This window comes from Triticum dicoccoides, chromosome 6A (genome assembly GCF_002162155.2).
Source record: "Triticum dicoccoides isolate Atlit2015 ecotype Zavitan chromosome 6A, WEW_v2.0, whole genome shotgun sequence".
Lineage (NCBI taxonomy): Eukaryota > Viridiplantae > Streptophyta > Magnoliopsida > Poales > Poaceae > Triticum > Triticum dicoccoides.
This window is the reverse complement of record NC_041390.1, coordinates 301,567,022-301,582,590: the sequence shown is the minus strand read 5'-3', so window position 1 is coordinate 301,582,590 and position 15,569 is coordinate 301,567,022.

The following is a 15,569-nucleotide window of genomic DNA, read 5'->3' as shown; positions in this document are numbered from 1 at the left end:
ACATAGCCAAACAACAGTTTGCTAGGAAAGGTGGGTTAGAGGCTTGACATGGCAATAAGGTAGGCATGTTATAGCAAGTGGTAGGTATCGTAGCATAGCAATAGAGCGAGCAACTAGCAAGCAAAGATAGAAGTGATTTCGAGGGTATGGTCATCTTGCCTGCAAAGTTCTCAGAGTTGACGAAAGCTTGATCCTCGTTAGCATACTCAACAGGTTCCTCGATCACGTACTCGTCTCCCGGCTCTACCCAAAGCAAGAACATAAGCAACGGACCAACAATCAATCACGATGCAATGCACAAGCAACATGATGCAAAACATGGCATGATATGCGAGATGTGACATGCAATGCATATGCGTGCTCCGGAAGGAAAATATTGATCAAGGAATCAACATGGCAAACCAAGTATGCCGCTGGAAAGATGAGATGATTTTGGTCGAAATCGATATAAAGATCACCGGAATCGGATGCACGGTTTGCAAATGGCAAGCAAAACAAGAATGGCACAATTCTGCAATTAACAGCACGATGCCATCTAGAATGCAACGAGAAACTAAGCTACTGAACCCCAACATAGCAACAAAGAAAATGGAAGTGATCTAATCAAGATGCTTGACAAAACATGAACACTGAGCTACGGCTAAATCACACCAGAGCAGGTTCAAATAAGCATGGCAAAAGTGCAAAAGATATCAGCATCACAAACTTAGAGAAAATACCAACATGTCAGGAATTAACATCAGGAAGCAATGTTTGGAGCAAGCAAACAACATGTTACAGTAATAGATCATAGCAAAGCAAGGCATGGAATGAATCTACTAAATGCATAGAACAAAAGTCCCTTACTAATCATGAGCCAAAAAGGCACAGAAGGTATGATTCCACCCATGTAAACATAGCAAGTTTCGTTAACAGATTTAGACTTAGCAGAAAACTGAGCATGGCATAAACAGAATTATGAAGGCCTCTTTGCGAGCTCAATTCACTCACCACAAGGCATTGCATGACAGGATAAGCATACTAAAAGAAAGAAGACATGTTCATAAGGCTAACCATGTCAAGAACAAGTTTATAGCTTGCTTGGATCAACTACAACAACCATGGAAAAAATGATTAACACGTAAACAATCTGCCAGGAACATTTTATAGCAAAAGTAGAGCAAGATTAAGACATGCTAGGGCACTCCATAATTGCAAACAGGGGCATGAATGGATAGATCATAACTATATGTCCAAATCAGCCTTACTGAAGAAACTCAAAACAAGCATAGATCTCACTATAGCATCATGGTTACATGGCATAAAAATAATAGCAGGGAAATGACTTTGTAAAATCCCAAGTCCGTGAAATCAGCAATATCACGAAGGCTACTTTGCATGCTTGTGCTAGTCACACCATTGATCACAAAAATACATGGCAAGCACCTCTGTAAGATGGCATGCCATATATCAAAACACATGTAGAGCTCATGCCCATATGATGCACACAACAAATGTGACAAAAATGACAAATCCTCATAAACTGATAAGTAACAGGAACAAACATTTTATAGCAATCTTGCATCAGTGATTTGGGAATCAAGATGGACTCAGACAAGCATGTCACAATGGAATGAAATGAAGAGCATCTCCCAATGAACATTTATATATATCATGCGTATGAAATGGAGCTACGTTCATGGAGTTATGATGCAATGAACAGGGGCACATAATAACAGAAATCAGGGACTTAACAGTTTTCCAGGGAAAAACATGAGCGCTAGATAACCAAACGATGCACAGGGCGCTGGATAAGGGCAAGGCTCACCATGGGCTTCGGCCCAGGATTAGGGGTGCGCATCTGGGATATGGAAGTGGACCGGGCCCGTGACGTGGCCTGGGCCAGAGCTAGGTCGTGGTGCGTGTGCTCGCACGCACACGCACTTGCGGGCAGGCCAACAATGTCGTTGCGGTAGCGTGGTCCAGCGTAGTGGGAGGCTGGCGAGGAGGCATCGGGGTCGGCGGGGACACCGGGATCCAGCGGATCTCGACCCGGAGGATCCATTCTCGGCGCTAGGGCAGAGCACGGGGCATCGGCGGCGGCGCTCGAAGCTCGGCTCCCATGGCGGCGGCTGCAACTATGAGAGAGACAGGGAGGTTACAGAGGAGTTATCCTTGGAGGGAGGAGAGGAGAGCGGGGTGGCGCGACCTGTGGTTGGTAGCGGCGGATCCAGAGACCTGGTCGCCGGAGGCGGCATCGGGGAGGAGAAAGTCGGGCGGCACGAGATGCTCGGAATCGGGCTGCTCCCGATCCGGATCGAGCGAGGCACTAGGGAGCAGGGAGAGCCAGGTGGCGGAGGGATTCGGGCCTGCTTCGTCTCGGTGCGGGATGAACGTGGGCCGGGCGGGCCTCGGCGGCGGGGAAGCTAGGGAGGCGATGTGGCGCGCTCCCATAGGCCCGGGGTAGCGGGGACGACGGAGCTGGCCCGTGGGATGGCGACAAGTAGTGTTGAGGGGCTGGCTGGACGCGAATTTCCAAGGAGAAGGTGGAAGGCAGCGGCTGATGATTAGGGGGGCACGGAAATCGAGGAGGAGGGGAAGGAAACTCCAAATTTGGAAGGAGGGGTTTCCTTTTATTGGTAGGGTTAGGTTTTGAGGGGTTAGGGGAGGGTTTTCGGACCCTTCGATCAAGATCAGACGGCACCAGTCGAGAGGGGGGTTGGTTGGGCCTAGGTGGGTTTAGTGGGCTGTGTAGGAGAGGTCTCGGGCTGAGAAGAGAGAGACGGAAATGCAGCCCGACAAGGTTTCTGGAGACCGAAAACATCCGACGGTTTGACCGACTATACTGCCGCTATAGACATCCGTTGGGGCATCAAACGGACTCCAAACGGAACGAAATTCGACAGGCGGTCTGCCGGTAGTCTACCGAGGCCACTTGGAAAATCTCGATCCATTCCGAGAATGTTTAACACCCGCTCACTAAAAGAGAATAGAAGGGGACGCCGGTGCATGTAGGATGTTGGATTGCAAAACGGACAACGGGGAAAATGCTCGGATGCATGAGACTAACACGTATGCAAATGCGATGCACATGATGGCATGATATGAAATGCATGACATGAACAAAATGCAAAATGAAAACAAAAACAAAACCCAACCACAAAGGGAATAACATATCGCATCTTCGGAAAAGGCAAGAGTCGGAGTTACAAATATGGAAAGTTGTATCCGGGGCGTTACACAGTGCCTCCCGCGAGGGAAGGTTATGGGCCTGCATACCCTGGCCCGGTAGGCAGACATAACCTTGTGTGCTCATTTTTTTGTTTTCATGGTACCTTGTCCCCGTTTGGGGCCATTTTTGCCATGATGGTAGCCATTGGTGTCTTTGGTAGACACGGGGCCACCCAAGACCTAGCCCTGAGAGGGAGTTGGTCGGAGTGGCCAGGGAGAGTGCATGACAAAGGGAGGGTTTCGTCGGAATGCTTTGTTCCATCCGAATGGGAATGCGAGGCCACGTGTTCCGTAGTGTGGGTAAAGTGCGCTACCTCTGCAAAGTGTATTTAATCTATCGATAGCCGCGTCCTCGGTTATGGGCATAACTCGTGAGTAAGTCACACCATGGATCAACTTTTATAATAAAACTTGCAAACTAAGTGATTGTTGTGATGCATTTGTTCGTGGTGAGTCATGAACTCTTGAGGTGTTCATGAGTGTTTGGTTTCAGGTGTGACCCCGGTGCGGTCACCGTTTGGTTACGAGGTAACCGTCTGGTAAGTGAGTCCGTGTGACTCGGTGCATGTTTTTTTTGCATTGCATCCGTAGTATTTCTTGCATTGAATTAATCAGACTAATTATCATAATATTGTCTGTCATCGTGCTTATGTTTGTTGTGAGCTTGCAAGTACATTCAATGTACTGACCTGGCATGTTATGCCAGCTTTCTGGCAAGTCGGTTCGCATCGGAGCGCATCTGGTGTCTAGGCCGTGTCCACGTCGGTGTCCCTCTGCTATGGAGTTCCACTTCGTCGTTCTTCCGCTACCGCGTAGTTCGTGTGATCGAGGCCCAGCCAAGTTCATTAAATAATGTACATACTATTCAGCACCACCGTGTGTGCCGCTTGGCCTCATGTAACGATGTAATTTCAGACTTATGTAACCCGCTAGCATCAATAAAGCGGTTGTTTCTGTACCATGTTGTTGTGTATTGCCAGAAGACTTGATCTCTGGGCTGGCAATGCAGGGTAAACCGATTGCTCTGAGCCGGGGTGCCACAACGCTTGGTATCAGAGCCGCGCTGATTGTGGGACACGCTAGACCGCTAGTGCATTAGTGAAACGGTAGATAGTTTCGTTTGAGTGCCGGTAGTAATAGAAATTGGTTGTTGCATTGCATGTATGTTTATTTGTTGTTATTACTAACTGTATGGTTTGTGAGTGTAGATGGCACCAATATCGATCTTGTACCATCCTGAGCCAACTCCGTACACATGGCTGCACCTGCTTCAGAATGTTTGGCGACGACTTTATACAGAGGGTGCTGATCCAGAGTATCGGGTGTATAGCGAGCATCTGGCCGGTGCATTGTATGAGTATTATGTTAAGGTCCTTCTACACCCCATTTCCTCTTCCGGCGCTTACACTCATTCGACTAAGGGTGGTCTTGCTTCTACGCCATCTCAGGCGGTTCAGTTTGCTGCTATCGAGGCTCTTGTAGACTTGCGCTACAACGAGGTTCTCATGCACACCCACCCTGGTCTTTTCTACTACCCATCCCTACACGAGAATGGGCGTATCCGTTTTCCCTTTATTAATCCGGCGTGCAATCGTCCCACTAGCCACCTTTCTTGCTACATCGCCACTAGTTACCTCCTGAACTACGAGTTAGCTCGGGAGCTTTCACGCGATCACACCGCTCTCGTGGCTGCTCGTATGAGGAACCCTCTTCCCGCTGTCATCTATACTACTCCAGTTCCTTCTGCCTCTCTTCCCCCGGTGACCTCGCAGGGTGCCGTTAACTCTCTGATGGTTAACCCTCGCAGCGCTCCTGCTGCATGGTCTTCTATTGTCGCTACTCATGCCACTCCTATGCTCCTGAGGGAGGGCCCTCGAGGTAGCGCTAGTGCATCCCTCTTCCCCCGGAGGTCTCTACTATCAGTTCAGGATCTGGGTCCGGCTCCGGAGAGGAGCCTGCAGCAATAGATCATTAGAGTATCGATGTAGTCATGAGCATGATGTATGGTTGTAATTGCACTTGTCATGATGCGTACTTTCATGTACAAGGGTAGTAGACCTGTTGTGATGTTTACTTTCATGTTGGGACTATGTATATTTATGTTGGACTCTTTTATTCGACCGGGTTTTCATTTGCTGCTTGTTAGCCTTTTTCCCCATTTTGTAATTTTCTGACCATGGTTGCTATGTATTGGGCAAACGAAAAATAGGATGACGCATGGAGGCAGCAATAGGCAAGCTTGTGAGGATGTCCCTGTCCGTCGCTCCGCAAGACAGGCGGGACGTTCCCTTGAGCCATACCCACCACCTCCGTATCCACCGCCACATCCGCCTTCCACTGAGCAAATCCTGCGAATGTTTGAAGAAAGAAGGAGCAACAATCTGCTGGAAATACTGAAAAGTGTACAAGTTATGGTTGGGCAGAATGGAAACCAGAATGGCCATCACTCCAAGCTGTCAGATTTTCAGCGAACCAAGCCTCCCAGTTTCAGCCACGCTATTGATCCATTGGACGCCAATGACTGGCTAAGGACTATTGAGTGGAAACTGGAGATTGCTCGCACTAAAGAAGGAGACAAGGTTCCCTTGGCAACGCATTATCTCAAAGGAGCTACCGCTATATGGTGGGACAATGCCAAGACAATGTGGCCTCCAGACGAAGAAATTACTTGGACAAAATTCAAGGATCAGTTCCACAAGTATCGTATTCCCACTGGAGTTATGAAAATCAAGCAACGTGAATTCCTCGCTCTCACTCAAGGGAGCATGATCATCAACGAGTATCTAAATAAATTCAACCATTTGGCCCACTATTCTTTCCACGATGTTGCCACAGAAGAGTGGAAGATCGACCAGTTTCTTGGAGGCCTGAATCGGCATCTCAGGTGCATGCTCAAAATGTTTGATTTCCCAGACTTCCTTACTCTGGTAAACAAGGCCCTCATCGCAGAAAGGGAACACAAGCTCCTGCAGGACAACAAGCCAGCTGTTAACGACCACAAGCGCAAATTCGAGCCAAAGAAGGATATGCAACCAGTTCAAAAGGCTCGTACTTGGCAACAGACTCAGGTGGAGTACAAAGCCAACTGGCAGCAGAATGTCAACAAGACTACCACTCAAGTAAAGAATGTCGTGACCAGCCCGGTGCGTGATGATTGTCAGCGCAACAATTCAGGCTTCAGCTGTGGTCAAACCGGACACTACGCCAGATAGTGTCCCAAGAACAACAAACAAGCAGCTGCATTACATCCGCAAGTCAATTACATGGAGCCGTATTCCGCCCCAGATATTATCCAAGGACAAATTCATCACATCTCCGCAGACGAAGCCCAAGAGGACCCCGAAAGTTGTCATTGGTATGTTTCTCGTTAATGACATACCCGCTGTAATTTTATTTGACTCGAGGGCTTCCCATTCCTTTATTTCACGGAGTTTTCTTCCCAAAACAATTTTCCTTGCACGATTTTGGGAAAGCACATGCTGGTACAATCCCCGGGATCCTTACTCAGAAGCAATCCCCGGAAATTGACATCAAGGGCATCAACTTTCCAACATCATTGATAATCATCAACTCCAACAAATTGGATGTCATTCTGGGCATGAATTGGTTAACTCAATATCAAATCTGCATCAGTTATGCGACCAGAGAAGTTACCCTGAAAAATATGGAAGGTCGCACCACAAGTTTTTGTGCCTCCAAGCGCATACCCACAAAAGATATGGTTTTCACATCCGTGGCAGAAGAGGTGGAATTAATTCCAGTGGTCAGTGTTCATGAGGAATTACCAGACATGCCGCCAGACCGAGAATTGGAGTTCGCAATTGACTTGGTGCCTAGAACCACCCCGATAAAATAGAAATATTATCGGATGCCTTCCTCAGAATTGGTGGAATTGAAGAAAAAACTGGATGAGATGCTGCAGAAAGGATACATTCGTCCAATCTCTTCACCATGGGGATCACCAACAATCTTCGTGGATGAAAAGGATGGCAGTCTACGAATGTGCGTAGACTACCGACAGCTGAATGACGTCACCATTAAAAACAAGTATCCCCTGCCAAGGATTGACAATCTGTTTGATCAACTCAGTGGGGCCAAAGTATTCTCAAAAATTGATTTGAGGATTGTATATCATCAACTCAAGATAAAGAAGGAAGATATTCCTAATTCCATGTTCACCACTAGGTACGGTCTTTACGAATACACCGTTATGTCCTTCAGCCTCACCAATGCTCCTGCCTTCTTTATGCATATGATGAACAAGGTGTTTATGGACTTCTTGGACAAATTTGTGGTGGTGTTTATTGATGACATCCTCATTTACTCCAAGAGGAAGGACGAACACAAGGAGCATCTTCGAGCAGTTCTGCGAAGGCTTCACGACCATCAACTTTATGCCAAATTCAGCAAAAGTGAGTTCTGGCTCCAACAAGTGGGATTCCTCGGGCATGTCCTCTCGGCAGCAGGAATCTCAGTGGACCCAAGCAAGGTAAAGGATGTACTTGATTGGTCCACACCCGCAATAGTTTCAGAAATCCAGAGTTTCCTTGGACTAGCTGGATATTATTACCGTTTTATCGAAGGCTTCTCCAAGATCGCCAAGCCAATGACTGAGCTTCTTAAGAAGGATAAGCAGTTCGTATGGACTGAGGACTGCGAACGGAGTTTCAATGAGTTAAAAATCAGGCTGACATTGGCACCAGTATTAACTCTTCCAAACATCTACCGTAGTTTTGATGTCTACTGCGACGCATCCAGAAAAGGACATGGGTGTGTACTCATGCAAGATGGCAAAGTGGTGGCCTATGCATCTCGCCAACTGCGGAAACACAAAGGAAACTATCCTACTCATGACTTGGAATTGGCCGCGGTGGTGCACACTTTAAAAATCTGGAGACACTATCTGATTGGAAAGAAGTGCCAGATATTCACCGACCATAAGAGTCTCAAGTATATATTCACTCAACCCGATTTGAACCTTTGACAGCGAAGATGGCTCAAGTTGGTTAAGGACTACGACCTCGGAATAAATTATCACCCAGGCAAAGTTGATGTGATGGCTGACGCCCTCAGCCGCAAACCAGCCAACCTGAATGCCCTAATGGATTCCTTGCCTCCAAAGCTTTATGAAGAAGTCATGCATCTAAACTTGGTAACCACCGCTGCCTGTTTGGCCAATATATTGGAAGTTGCCCCTACTCTCGAAGAAGATATCCGCAGTGCTCAGGCGGATGATAAGCTGTTAAAAATATATGTTCACAAGATGCATCAAGGGAATGCACCGGATTTCTCTATGGATCACCAAGGTTCGCTAAGGTTCCGAGGAAGACTTTGTGTACCCAACCAAGAAGGTCTGAAGAAGAAAATATTGGCAGGAGCACATGAAACACCATACTCAATTCACCCCGGTGGTACCAAAATGTATGAGGACCTTCGTCAGGTATTTTGGTGGGATGGAATGAAGAAAGACATCGCATACTTTGTGGCCTGCTGCGACATATGCAACAAAGTAAAGGCGGAACACCAAAAACCCTCCGGACTCCTCCAACCTCTGCCGGTATCCCAATGGAAATGGGACGATATCTGCATGGATTTCATCACCGGGCTACCAAAGTTTCATCGAGGAAATGACGCAATATGGGTCATAATGGACACCTTAACAAAGGTGGCACATTTCCTTCCTATCCGGACCACATACCATGCAAATCAACTCGCACAACTGTATGTGTCAAGAATTGTCAGTCTGCATGGAATACCCAAGACTATCACCTCCGATAGGGGATCTCTCTTCACTTCCGCATTTTGGTCCCAACTACATCAAGCCTTGTGGACTGCTTTGAAATGCAGCACGGCTTACCATCCTCAGACAGATGGACAGACTGAGTGAGTAAATCAAATACTCGAAGATATGCTCAGGGCATGTACATCGGCCCAAGGGACCAAGTGGGAAGATTGTCTAACCTATGTCGAGTTTTCCTACAACAATAGTTTCCTGGCCAGCTTAAAGGTGTCACCCTATGAAGCCCTGTATGGCCAGAAATGCCGCACTCCGTTGAACTGGTCTAAACTGGAGACAAGCGCATTTTTGGGACTGATTCAATGGTCGACGCAGAGAAGCAAGTCAAGGAAATCTGAGATAGACTGCAATTGGCCAAATCTCGACAGAAGAGCTACTATGATGCCAAACATCGTCAGATCAGCTTCGAACCCGGAGAACATGTATATCTCCGAGTCACCCCTATGAAAGGAGTCAAGAGGTTTCAGACCCGAGGAAATTTGGCACCCAGATATATCGGTCCATTCCCTGTCATGACCAGAGTCAGAACAGTTGCATATCAATTGGAATTGCCACTAGAACTGTCAGAAGTACACAATGTGTTTCACATATCATAGCTAAGGAGATGTATCTTGCCACCGGAGAAAAGTACTAATATGGCAAAGATAGAATTGTCTAAGGATTTGACTTATGAGGAAAAGCCAATCAGAATATTGGATCAGACAAAAAGGGTCACTCGCAGCAGAGAAATAAGGTTTTACTAGGTTCAGTGGGAGCATCACACCGAAGAAGAAGCAACCTGGGAAAGAGAGGCATTTTTAAGGACTGCATACCCAGAATTGTTTTCCCAAGTAACCGAATCTCGAGGACGAGATTCATCTTAAGTGGGCGAGGTTTGTGACAGCCTGGATTTTTGCCTTCTCTCTTTTTCCGGACTTGTCTTCTCTCTTTTTCTGGACGTGGTTTTTACCATGGTTTTTGCCCTGAATAGATTTGGGTTTCGGATCATTTCAAATGGACTTGTCACTTGGGTATATCCTTGGCTTTCACCCAAGTGACCTATCTACCTTATTCCTCTAATAGATCCACAAAAAATCAAATGAATATTTTTCATAAAAGAAAAATATTCATTTTTCTCTCTGAAATTCAATCCAGAAACTTGTGCTCCAAAGCAACCCCCATTTTTCTTGCCCAGAAAAATCTGAAATAATTCCTGAATATTCATAGAACCCACACCTTCCCATACAAAAATATTGCATCACTTTTTGTTATAATTTTTCTATAGAAAATCATTTCTCTTCTGGCCCAAAATTCTAGTTTTTACAGCAAGTACATTTTTCCTTGAGCTTTTGGCCTTGATCTTTCTTGAGCTTAAACACCCTCCTAAGAAACCCTGAACCCCAGGAGATCAGCCCTAATGGCCTTCTAGAAGGTGGCCAAACTTGACGACCAAGTTTCTGGTCAGAACCTTGCCAGCTTAGTGAAGGAAATATGCCCAAGAGGCAATAGTAATGTTATTATTTTATTTCCTTATATCATGATAAATGTTTATTATTCATGCTAGAATTGTATTATCCGGAAACATAATACTTGTGTGAATACATAGACAAACTAAAACGTCACTAGTATGCCTCTACTTGACTAGCTTGTTAATCAAAGATGGTTATGTTTCCTAACCATAGACATGTGTTGTCATTTGATTAACGGGATCACATTATTAGTAGAATGATGTGATTGACATGACCCATTCCACTAGCTTAGGACCCGATCGTTTAGTATGTTGCTATTGCTTTCTTCATGACTTATACATGTTCCTATGACTATGAGATTATGCAACTCCCGTTTGCCGGAGGAACACTTTGTGTGCTACCAAACGTCACAACGTAACTGGGTGATTATAAAGGAGCTCTACAGGTGTCTCCAAAGGTAAATGTTGGGTTGGCGTATTTCAAGATTAGGATTTTCACTCCGATTGTTGGAGAGATATCTCTGGGCCCTCTCGGTAATGCACATCACATAAGCCTTGCATGCATTGCAACTAATGAGTTAGTTGCGAGATGATGTATTACGAAACGAGTAAAGAGACTTGCCGGTAACGAGATTGAACTAGGTATTGAGATACCGACGATCGAATCTCGGGCAAGTAAAATACCGATGATAAAGGGAACAACGTATGTTGTTATGCGGTCTGACCGATAAAGATCTTCGTAGAATATGTGGGAGCCAATATGAGCATCCAGGTTCCGCTATTGGTTATTGACCAGAGACATGTCTCGGTCATGTCTACATTGTTCTCGAACCCGTAGGGTCCGCACGCTTAAGGTTTCGATGACAGTTATATTATGAGTTTATGAGTTTTGATGTACCGAAGTTAGTTCGGAGTCCCGGATGTGATCACTGACATAACGAGGAGTCTCGAAATGGTCGAGACATAAAGGTTGATATATTGGACGGCTATATTCCGACACCGGAAGTGTTCCGGGTGATTTCGGAGAAAACGGGAGTGCCGGAGGGTTACCGGAACCCCCCCGGGAGAAGTAATCGGCCATATGGGCCTTAGTGGAGAGAGAAAGGGCAGCCAGGGTGGGCCGCGCGCCTCCTCCCCCCTTGGTCCGAATTGGACAAGGAGAGGGGGGCGGCGCCCCCTTTCCTTGTCCCTCCCCACCTACTAGGAGGAGGACTCCTCCTTGGCGCGCCAATAGGTCCGGCTGGCCTCCTCCCCTTGCTCCTTTATATACGGGGGCAGGGGGCACCCCTAGAGACACAAGTTGATCCACGTGATCATTTTCTTAGCCGTGTGCGGTGCACCCTTCCACCATAATCCTCGATAATATTGTTATCGACTACATCAACCGCGTTGTGCTAACGCTTTCGCTGTCGGTCTACAAGGGTACATAGATCACACTCTCCCCTCTCGTTGCTATGCATCACCATGATCTTGCGTGTGCGTAGGAATTTTTTTTTAAATTACTATGTTCCCCAAGACTTAGTAGAGTCAAGTCTGGTCGGCCTGGGCATGAGCTATCACCTCTCTTAGACTAGACACTACACGGACAAACGCGTAGACAAGGTTTGGCCGAGCCTGGGCATTGTTTTGACCATGCCAGCTAGGTGACCGCGCGAGGACACGGCGCCTGGCAACGTCTCGACGCGCTCTGGCTGGCGTTTTCCCCTCTGTTTCGCGCGTGCTCATTCCAGCGCTCGTCGATGCCTGCTGACACCGGAGCCGCCGCAGCAAGCACTGGCACATCATGGCGAAAATGCCACAATGTGCACGTGCACTTGTCCACTTCCTCCACCGCCTCCTGTGCTCGTCCACGAGCGTGGGCAAGCTCCTGCGTTGACGCTGAGTGTTTGCCCCCTCGCCTTGGAGCTTCTCGTCATCATTCATCGTGTGTCTAGAGAGCTTCAGCGGCGACATGTCCCCCCTCGCTCCGGCTATATATAGCAACCCTGCCTCGAATCCTAGTCAAGCACCACTCCACACCATCTGCACGAACACATAGACGAGCAGCAGCTCGGTCAGGCAGGCCTCTGGCCGTCGCCCCGACCAGAGGACTTCGGCGATCCCCGCAGGCCAGCCGCCGCTCTCCGGTGCCTCTCGAGCTCAAGAAACTGCTTGGGCAGGGCCTTGGTGGCCTGTTGGTGCTGCCTAGACGACGCTGAGCCCTCGGAGCCGTCCCTATCCATCGTCTTCAACCTCTCCAGAGAAACCCATACGCCACCATAGCTTGCGAGCTCAACCACGAGCAGCTTTGTCCACCCCACACCAAGCCACGAGTACGGGCAGGTGCACCATGAGCCCCGGTTCAATCATATCCCTCTAGCCTAGGCCCAACCCCCTCGCCGCCGGTGTGAGCTCCAACGAATCCCCGCCTCTCTCTGATCTCGCTATCCCTCTCTCTCTCTCTCCTGACTCGCAGGACACACTTGTCGGTCTCACCACTCGCGCCCGAAGCGGTATGAGTGGAGGCGCCTTTCCCGTTTACGTCTTCGACGTCACCCCCCTAGTTTTCTGTTTAATTCAAATATTATTCAGAAAATTGACTAAACTTTGACCAGACACCACTTCAAAACCATAAGTCCAAATGATTTGATTCTTTTTGCATTGTGTTTGTTCCAGAAAGCTCTAGCAGCACACCAAAATGTGGATTTTTCCTTGCTGCCTACAATTTCTGGTGATTTTCAGAATGTGTAAATTCTTTTCAGAAGGACAAGCTTGTCTTGAAGCAAACCAAGAGGGGTGTGATCCTCCTCTACACTAAGGCAAGCCACACCAGCATTTTGATGGTGTTATTTCAATATCTATGATTTTCTACTTGAATATGAGTTCTTATTTGCATTTAAAATTTGATAAATAAATTTGGTTAATTGGTAGTTACTTTACCCTGCTTGATATGCTTGTTTTAGCTACTGGTTGAATGCATGAACTTCTTTGGCTAAGTAGAGTAAAACTTTGCACTAGATATATGGCTATGGAAATTAATGATAGTTATTTTATTAAGTGATATTTTCAATTAAGTGATGATCTCATAAAAATATTGTTTGATAAATAATAAAAGTTATAACCAGAGAAGTTTTGGTTGTTAGTATTGCAAGATGTTTATGAGTTTGATCCATGACAATAAGTTGTTTGCATTGCATGTCGAGTAGTTGCATGATTATGGCATTATATCATGTTATTGATAAAAAGTTTTTATCAAAGCTAAACTTGATTAAGTTCAACTTGAATATGGTGTTGATCACATCATGGTGCCACTGAATTAGGTTTTCCATTCAGTGCGACCACATTTACCTTATGGGAAGGTCTTGATTCGATCCTTTGTTGTAGCTCTCACCGGTGCCTCTCGCAAGGGATGGTTATGGGCGTGCGTACCCTGGCCCGATAGGCAGACATAACCTTGTGTGCTCGTTTTTGTTTTTATGGTACCTCGTGCCCATTTGGGACCGTTTTTGCCATGATGGTGGCCGTTGGTGTCTTTGGTAGACACGAGGCCACCCAAGACCTAGCCCTGAGAGGGAGTTGGTCAGAGTGGCCGGGGAGAGTGCATGACAAAGGGAGGGTTTTGTCAGAATGCTCTGGTCCACCCGAATGGGAATGCGAGGCCAGGTGTTCCGTAGTGTGTGTAAAGTGTGCTACCTCTGCAGAGTGTATTTAATCTATCGATCGCCGCATCCTTGGTTATGGGCATAACTCGTCAGTAAGTCACACCATGGATCAATTTTTATAATAAAACTTGCAAACTAAGTGATTGTTGTGATGCATTGGTTCCTGGTGAGTCATGAACTCTTGAGGTGTTCATGAGTGTTTGGTTTCAGGTGTGACCCCGGTGCGTCACCGTTTGGTTACGAGGTAACCGTCTGGTAAGCGAGTCCGTGTGACTCGATGCACGTTTTGTTTGCATTGCATCCATAATATTTCTTGCATTGAATTAATCAGATTAATTATCATGATATTGCCTGTCATCGTGCTTATGTTTGTTGTGAGCTTGCAAGTACATTGAATGTACTGACCTAGCGTGTTATGCCAGCTTTTAGGCAAGTCGGTCCGCATCAGAGCGCATCTCGTTTCTAGGCCGTGTCCACGTTGGTGTCCCTGTGCTATGGAGTTCCACTTCGTCGTTCTTCCGCTGCCGCATAGTTCGTGTGATCGAGGCCCAGCCATGTTCATTAAATAATGTACGTACTGTTCAGCAGCACCGTGTGTGCCGCTTGGCCACGTGTAACGATGTAATTTCAGATTTATGTAACCCGCTAGCATTATAAAGCGGTTGTTTTTGTACCATGTTGTTGTGTATTGCCAGAAGACTTGATCTTTGGGCTGGCAATGCAGGGTAGACCGGTTGCTCTGAGCCGGGTGCCACATGCTATAAATAAGGATATCATCGAAGTAGACCACGATAAACACACAAATGTAAGGGCGAAAGACATGATTCATAAGCCGCATGAAAGTACCCGGTGCTTCCGATAGACCCATAGGCATGACTAACCACTCATATAACCCAAACTTGGTTTTGAAAGTGGTTTTCCATTCATCACCCTCTTGTATGCGGATTTGATAGTAACCACTTTTAAGATAAATCTTGGTGAATATAGTGGCACCACTAAGTTCATCAAGCATATCATCAAGGCGTTGAATGGGATACCTATAGAGAACGGTGATAGCATTGATAGGTCTACAATCGGAGCACATGCGAAAGCTACCATCTCGTTTTGGCACAAGAATGACCGGAACGGAACAAGGACTCAAACTTTCACGCACATGTCCATGGTCTATGAGATGCTTTACATGCCTTTGTATTTATTTGGTTTCTTTGGGGTTGATGCGGTAGGGAGCTTTGTTTGGAAGAGGTGCTCTGGGGATGAGGTCGATGCGGTGCCTGATGCCTCGTAGTGGAGGTAGTCGCGGAGGTAGCTCGTCGGCGAAAACATCTTGAAATTCCTGCAAAAGAGAAGACAACACAAAAGGTAGAGCGTGAGAGGTGTTAGCTTGTGTTACATTGTCCTTGCATAAAAGGACATAGTGTAGGACACTAGATGGGTTCTCACACACTCCTTGTATCTCACTTTTGCTGGCAAAGAG